This window comes from Cygnus atratus, chromosome 7 (assembly GCF_013377495.2).
Source record: "Cygnus atratus isolate AKBS03 ecotype Queensland, Australia chromosome 7, CAtr_DNAZoo_HiC_assembly, whole genome shotgun sequence".
Lineage (NCBI taxonomy): Eukaryota > Metazoa > Chordata > Aves > Anseriformes > Anatidae > Cygnus > Cygnus atratus.
Genome location: NC_066368.1, coordinates 19,820,418 through 19,828,897, shown reverse-complemented (window position 1 = coordinate 19,828,897; position 8,480 = coordinate 19,820,418).

The following is an 8,480-nucleotide window of genomic DNA, read 5'->3' as shown; positions in this document are numbered from 1 at the left end:
GAGAAGAATGACAAATTTAAGTGGAAGGATGGAAGCAAATAAAAATAACATTTATGTCCTTTCTGACCATCTTTTTATCCACGCAAAGATGATTTCAGGTTCTGAAAGAAAAAGGAGGAAAAACAAAAAATGAAACACCACCTTACTTACCTCTCTAACATCTGGAATTCCTTAACACCTGTTACCCGTATGCTTCACACAGCAACATTTCAATCTGCTCTGTGGGATAAATAGGAATGCTTTTTGCCATTCTCTCCCCTAGAACATCACGAAAGCTAGATGCACCTTTCTTGACAATTTTAAGATGAATATTATTTGCTGACATTTTTTCAAGAATATAGGAAGTTGGTGTTTTCCTAATTCCTTCAAGAATAGGAAAGGAACAAGTACCATTCCCCTTCTTCACCAGCCCAGAACATCAATGTTACAACCAGCAGTGCTCAGACACACGATGACTGAAAGACGCTCACTGTCTGAAAACTGTTCTGCTCCAGTAACAGCTTAGAAATGAAAGAAGAATTTAGATGATGCATGAGAATTGCATGGCAGGCACGTGAAAGATAGTGCATACTGAACCACACAGTGTTAAAGCACTGACTCTGTTTGTAAGAAAAGAGGGAAGAAAGGAAGTCCAGAAGTGAGGTTACTCATCAAATATATAAAAGCAACACATCCAGAGCTGCAGTCACTGTAAAGTAAACCACTTTTCTTTCTTAGATTGTCTGGGAGCAACATTTGTCTATGTGACTTGCACCCAGCAGAATGCACCAAAGCCTGTTTAAAGACTGCTTTACAGCTTTAGCCAGTGAGGCACAAGATTTCAAAGCTTGTATCACCTTTAATAAAAACACTGCCAGAGCTCCAACTAGGTGATTTGCAGACATCTTAATCAGTGTATTCCTAAGTGCCTGAAATTTATCAGATTTTCTTCTGTCTTGGATGCCAGATATAAATTAGCAGTACAGTAATACATTTCAGCAAAACCCGGCCTTGGAAAATCACTAGGATGAGATCATTTGACATCCATCTCTGAGACTGAGTGGCATCTGCCCTTAAAGTTTCACTTGGAAAGCAACCAGAAGAAAAAGCATTCCTGCCTGCAAACCAAATCGTAACCTTTCTCCCAGTACAGGGATGAAAGACCCTGGTACGTTGTGCATTCAGCAGACAATGACTGCAGCCAGCCCTACACGCAGCAGGTTTAATCTGGCGTGGCGCGTGACAAACAGGCGTACAGCTACACAGTCCAGCAGGCTTCAGCAAGGCCTTACAGTCATGTGAGGGTGCCTTTGAAGACTGGCGAGATTGGATACAGCTTTGAATCTGTCTCAGAGCAGATGAGCTTCTGCAGTCATAAAGCCTAACCCAGGCCTCATAAATGCTAACCTCCGTAAAAGTATTAACAAGGATTTTCTCATTACTGAACCTCAAAACTAAGGAAAAGGTTGGCAAATGCAACAAATTGACCTTTAAGGCAATTTCTCTAGATAAAGTCTAGGTAGGGGTGAGCCGGCTCTAGGGCAATCCAAACCACAACATTAAGGCATCACACTTGATAAAGGCTTATAACACTACAAGCCATCTAGTATCTGGAAAAAAAAGAAAGGAAAAAGTCTGCTCCTTGGTCCCTTCTTTGCACCCCAATAAATTTAATGCTTGTTCAAGGTAGAATACACACCACTTAGGGGAGCGGAAAAAAAAATAAAAGGAAGCTCAGTGGGAACTGATGCATCTCCAGAGGTCAGATGGTGCTGCAGCTAGGCCTACGGCTCACCATTCTTCTCCTCTACTTTGCAACAAGCAAAAAAAGTTCCATGCTCTGCTGATCGGAACTTGGAAAAGGATGTGACTGGTCTGCTGCACTTCCAGGTTTGTTACTCAGACTCCTGACGAGTGTACAAGGTTATGCAAACTCACCCCTCCCAACCTCAAACATGAAGAGGAAAGACATTTGTCCTTGCTAAGCCTCTCTTAGCAATCCGTATTTCAAATTCGGCTCTCCTACTGTAACGAACAGCTTGCATACATCCGACACATGCATGCAGTGAAGACATAAAAATAGACAGCCCATTTCTGTGTAACAAAACCCAGACATCATCTTCCTCTTAAGCACAGCTATTGTGCTGAGCTTCTCAGCTAGATGTTCCCCTTACATTTTCTCCTCATACTGTATTGCTATTTATATCCTGTCCAGAGAGGACAGATTAATACTAAGCATTTCTATAGGACCTCCCTTTGAAGAACCCTGGGTATATTTTACCATTTGAATCATGTTTTTAAAGGTTTCCATTGTACCTAGTAGCTGACAGTCACTACCTTGAGCAACTTGAAGCTTAATATACAAGACAGGAAAATTGGAAACAGGGAACTGAAGAAGACAGAAGGATCTCTGAAGGTGTACTCCAAAATTAGAGGAGATTCAGCAGACAGCAAGCACAATTAAGGCCCTGGAAAAGCAAAGACAGTGAATTGGTACCACAAAAAAAAAAAAATGAGTAAGAAGAGATGCTATATAAAAATAGAACAAATTGAATTGTTTAGGAGACACTGTTCATGCTTTCTCACAGCAATAGCTTTCTCACAGCAATAGACCAAATTAATTTCAATTAAAAAATGTAGGAAAGTAAAAACTGCAGTGAAAGAAAATGCTTTTCACAGTACATACAATTAGTACTAAGATTCAAAGATAGTTTTGGATTTTTATAGACCTCAAAATTAGTATCATGCTGCAGATATAGACAGTAAATTCTTCACCAGTCACTAGCACAGGAGATTAAGATCCAGTGTTGAAAACAGGTTCCTGCACATTAGTTACTGAAGAATTTTTGCACCTTCTTCTGAAGGTGGCTGTTACCTCCTACTCCCGGAGACACGTGCTGGACTGATCTCAAGCCGATCCTGCCTATTTTGATGAGTCCTACATTTCCACTGAAGCAAACTACCTAGGATGATTGGCAAAACCAGCAATGCTAGGAAGAAATCCTGTCACTCAACTCTCAATCACATCTAAAATCAAAGATATTTCATTACAAATGCCTGTACTGTAATGTTGCACTGGCCAGCACAGGAGTTTAAGCAAACCATTGTGGCCCATTACAGGCAACAGTTCTAGCATTTGACATTAAGTATAAAATAGGTTCATGCAAAATAAATCTATAATCTGGTGGTGTTCAAACAACTTATTTTAAAGTAAAAAAAAAAAAAAAAAAAAAAGACTGTCTGCACAAAGTTTATGGAGAGGAAAAAAAAACTTTTTTTTAAAAGTTGTAATTAAAAAAACACAGGGGAGAAAGAAAAGGCTGTTTTGAAACCCTTGATTTTTCTTTTTTGAAAACCTTTTTGGTTTTATTTCCAACTCATTAACCCTCTTAATGATATACCATGTAAATCATACTATTTTAGTGATTAGGTATTGTTTTAAATTTCTGATGCCGGCTAGAATGCCTAATTTCAGTAACAATTCACCATCTAGTTGCGATCAGAATGCATAATCCTTATCTAAAGATACATAGTCATCAACCCTACAGAAGACTGGCTTAAAAAGGATTGAAAACAACCTGAAAGTGTGGATTAGGAATGAATTCTTGTTGCTGAAGACCTGTAAAACTTCTTGAATTGCAAGGGCAGAAATGACAAGTAGAAAGGGGCAGTCAGAGCTTGTTTGAACTGTTATTGGTGTACACTCCTCACATACCACTGAATTTATTCTTTCATATTCTCATTCTGTATCCATAAGACAACAATATTTGTCTCCTTACAGGATGAAATTATGGGCACAGGTAATATTTTTTACTATGCATACAGCATCCTGTATAACTTAGCTAGCAGACACTGCTGAAATACACATTTGCACGGTTAGTGGGGAGAAACAGAAGAAACCTCTCTATTCCGCAGTATACTAAAATTAGGTAATAGTTTTTGTCATAAGAAAAAAACAACAGTGTTCAAGCACATTTTTGTGTCATTCTGTTCTTTTTAAAGCTTTTTGAAACGCTTCAGAATTAGGCAAAGGCAAGGTACCCTCCTCAAATCTGTTCAGAGTGGGCTGAATAAAGGTCATAAAGAAATGCTTTCTTATCTATGGTTTTCTTTTGTAAAACTCATTGGATAAAACCAAAAATTTCCCCCATTCTTAAATCCTCCGCTGCCCCCTGGTGTCTCCTTTCTGCAGCTTCATACAGAATGTTAACACCTCACGTAGTTCTTTGCCAGAAAGGCTGTATTCCAGAGGAAAATTATGCTGCAAAACAGTTGACCACATTTTTAGACACTTTAAGGTTTTTTTGCATGCTTATAATCACTTCTGAAAAAGAACAAATTACTAAGCAAGCTTCATTCTAATAAGATACCGAAGAACAAACAAAACCAGTGTCCCATGCTGAACGTTTCCAGACCAAATTACTCCAAATTAGCCAGAGTTCCAATAGACTAACCTGGACTACACTGAAGATGACTTAAGAGTAAGCAGGGAAATAGCTGGTTTCCTCTTTTCTGAAAACTTCTGCAGATATGCTATTAAATTGCTGCTGATGCAAGCATATTTTTTTCTTTGCTAAAGAACTGTTCAATGGGAAACTTTAAGCAATAACCTATTTTCCGTAATATATGCACAAAATAGCCCTAAAAATAGAGAAAAAATACAAGGTTGCATTGACAAGAGTGATGAAGAAACCCAAACATACTGGCTTATTTATGGACTTGATATGATTTAAAAGATTAAGATGACCAAGTTTGAAATACAGAAGAGCTGAAAACACAGAACTTCCATGTCACCAAGAGTTTCATGGCTGGGAGAAGGAATGGCTGGAATAGACAGAACCTACCTAAGCTACAGAGTTTCACATACGGGTATAGCATGATACACATTGTATTCTGCACTTTTCTTAAATGGTGCATTCTTTTTTTGACATATTTGATGGCTTTGAAACTATCACCTTTGATTCACTCTAATAAGATGTATCTAGTGGTCCCAAGATAAACTGGTTACAACTGGGTTTCTTATTCATGGAATTAGCTGCAGGAAAGGACTTGGCCCAAGGAGCCAATCCACACATGAGATTACATGGCTACATCTTTTGAGAGAAATACACAAAATCTGGCACGTCAATCTTGAAAAACTGGAAAGGCTTTAAGTGTAGCTTGTTCTTTAACCACACAACTTTCTTAGTGGAACTCTTATTGGATGGCAGGATTCATCAGGAATAACCCTACAGGATCTCAGCAGGTCCCCAGAGCTAACAAGAACAACTACAGTAGAGGACCTGCTTCTTTAACCCACGGCTGTAAACTCTGACAAAAAGGGAGTGGTGGACTTCCCTCAAGAGGAAAAAATAAGGCAAGCATCCACCCTACTGTAAACAGAGCAAGGAGAGGACAAAAAACAGCTTGCTGAAATACTTGGCCCAAGAAGGTCAGCTGACAAATAAAAGAACCTAAGCTTCACTGATGACGAAATAAAGATAGGCTATGAATATAAAATAGGTCAAAATAGCAAACACCTACGCATTATTAGAAATACCTGATTCTGTCCAATTTTGAAGGCATGTTTGAATAGTTTGAATTTTATCCTGAATCTGCTCAAACTGGCATCTCCACTGACACCTAGGGGCTTTGCCTGGCATTCCTTACTAGAAACACAACCCTTGTTATCTTTTCAAGCAATTGCTCTTTTTTTGGCTAAATGAGTGGAAAAGCATTTCTGACTAGCTGTTAAGTTCTGCATGCAGAACTGTTCATTTCTATATTTGCTCAGCGTGCGTAGGGAAAAGTGGAATTGAAACCCATACTGCAAAAAGGAATATCCCTTTACTCATGTACAGATATGCTTGTAATACTCAATGGTACTCAAGTAGCCTTAGGAACATAAAATACAAAACAGGAATTGAAAACGGCTAAACAGGAGACTGTTTTGGGAAACTTCATCTAAGAAAATTTAAAAAATTACAGTTCTATGTATTAAAAAGCAAGCATTGCTACCCAAAAAAATCGCAATGGCCCTGAACACACTTGCTTCACAAGGAAAATCCTAGAGTTCGTCTTTCTATTGAGCACATCTTGTGACTTTAATAGGCAAGGATCTTAAACACGACAATAACCACACAAAGGAAATTGCTTTCTTTCATTGTTTTCTCTCCAACACTCCATCCACTGCAAACATTGCAAGCTCACCCCAAACTAAAATCAGGTTAAGAACTACAGTATTCAGAAGCAGCGGAAGCTCACACAACTATTCCATAGCTGCAAATGTCTGTCTTAGTCACAAGAATGTTCTCACATGAGTAACTGTGACTCAGCGCTACCAAATATGCCAGAGAAAACAAGAAATGCATTTCAAGATGAATCTGAGTTACATAAAAATTAGAAAAACTTGACCAACACAAAGGCTGTAGGTGAAAGCAAATTCCTAGAGGTAGAAGCAACTCCAAACCCACAGTTTACACCCAGGAGATAGTGCCCCATTACAAAAGTTGAAAGTGTTTGAGAAGAACTCTAATTCCTCATGTGTAAAAAAGCTAGAAAGACTTCATTTGGATAATATAAAGCATTAACAATTCCAGCCTTGTCTATGACAAGATTGTTAGTGCAAGGCATCAGTGCAATTACATCTCAAGGGAATGCCAGCTGAGTAGAGATGGGAATTGCGAGCAGGCAGACTTTTATCGCCACAGGAGATTTCACAGAAAGGAAATCTTTCATTCAAGATTCAGAAACACTTCTGACACCTCTGTAGAATGTAATAATTTGACACAAGAATTCTGAAAGTCATTCAACAAGAGACCAGCCTAGTTATGCCTCAAAGGTCCTCACATTAAAAGAAAAAAACAATACAAAAAGAAAGTAGAGGAGCTCACAAAGTCATTGTTAAACTCCCATTGTGTAAAAGCCTTATGATACAATTTAGTTACATGAACAAGTACACAAAAACCAAATGGTTGTGTACAGCAGATGCACAGCACCACAGAGCACTGACTAATGTTCAGAAAACCAAACCATTCAGGCAAGTTTACACAGTAAACAGTAATTAATCGAAAGCACAGTCCAATACAGGATTGGTAAAACCTGATATCATACATTAGCAAGTAAAACAATTAATTATAAATGTTAGTGCTCTTAGGGCTGTACTACTGGTTGGAAATAAGGACTGCCTATAACATAGTATTGTTGACCAGGCTCAAGAAAAGCCTTTATCAGGTATAATTAAAATGAGGTATAATAAAAATGATAAGAGGCTACAAATACAGAATTTACATATTATTACTACACTATATTTTCTGAAAAGAATGGTTATGCACTTCAGAATGTCATTATGCATATGTAGAAAGTGAGAGTCACAACCAAGATTTTATTCAAACTTCCTGATCCAACTTTCAGTTGTACACTCTTTGTAAAATTTGAGTATGGCCATTCTAATGCACTGCAAAAAAATATCCTGCCACTATACTTGAACAATATCAGATTACGTTTAAGTGATAACAGCCTACATTATTTTAATTCCACTTCCTACCAGAGCTCTACTTTATCTACAAGAGAACAATACCACTGTCTTAAAGATGCTGAGCCACAAATAACAAATTGCTAGGAAAACACTGTATTTGCCCAGTTTCTTATTCTTTTCCTTCAGCGTGAAATATTATCCTGTGTTGGAAAGAAGAAAAACTACATGCAGTTTTTTGTACCCAGTGCAGCTTTTTCTAGTAAGAAAAAAGCCCTGAGATCACATGCAGAATGACCATTTTACCTTGTGACTGCTCAGAAGAATACATATGAAAATTGTGTTCCAAGGACATCGATTTCTGAAAATTCCAAAGGAAGAAGTTGCAGGTGGACCACACGTAAAAGCATTTCTCCAAGGATGAGAATTCTTCAAGTTATTTCTCTATCTTTCATTGATCTACTTAACTTTATTGGCCGAACTTTTACCATCTGTGCTCCTCAGATGCTACTGTTTGACTACAAAGCAGCATAGAGCATTTTAAATCCCAAAACAACCAAATAGCTGAGGAAACTTTTAAAAAAGGGACCATGACATTTAAGCGTAGATGCAATGTGGAGGTTCATGTGTGTTCATACTGTAACACCTTGGGCAACATAAGCTCATAAAGACTCTAGGCATGTTAAGGGAATGAACAAGGACAGGCTTTAGGTCAGGCTTTCAGCAGGTATGGCTCCAAACGCCACTTGCTGAAGTAGCTACATGCTCATTATGGGTGCCTCATGCAAGTAAGTACTGAATTGCCTTTTTTTTTTACAGTATCAGCAGGAGGTGATAAATGCTCAAGATTAAAATATGCCACTTGTTGAATACCCCTTTTGCCTTTACTACCACATCCCGGAGGTTTATTTAATTTATTTAAAGCACACAATGTTGGTCACATTGTTTCTAATGAAGTGGGTGTGAATTTTGCCACCGACTTCAGTGGGAACGGAGATGAGCCAGTTCTTCTGAAAAATACAGATGTAAAAATATCCCCTTCTCGCCC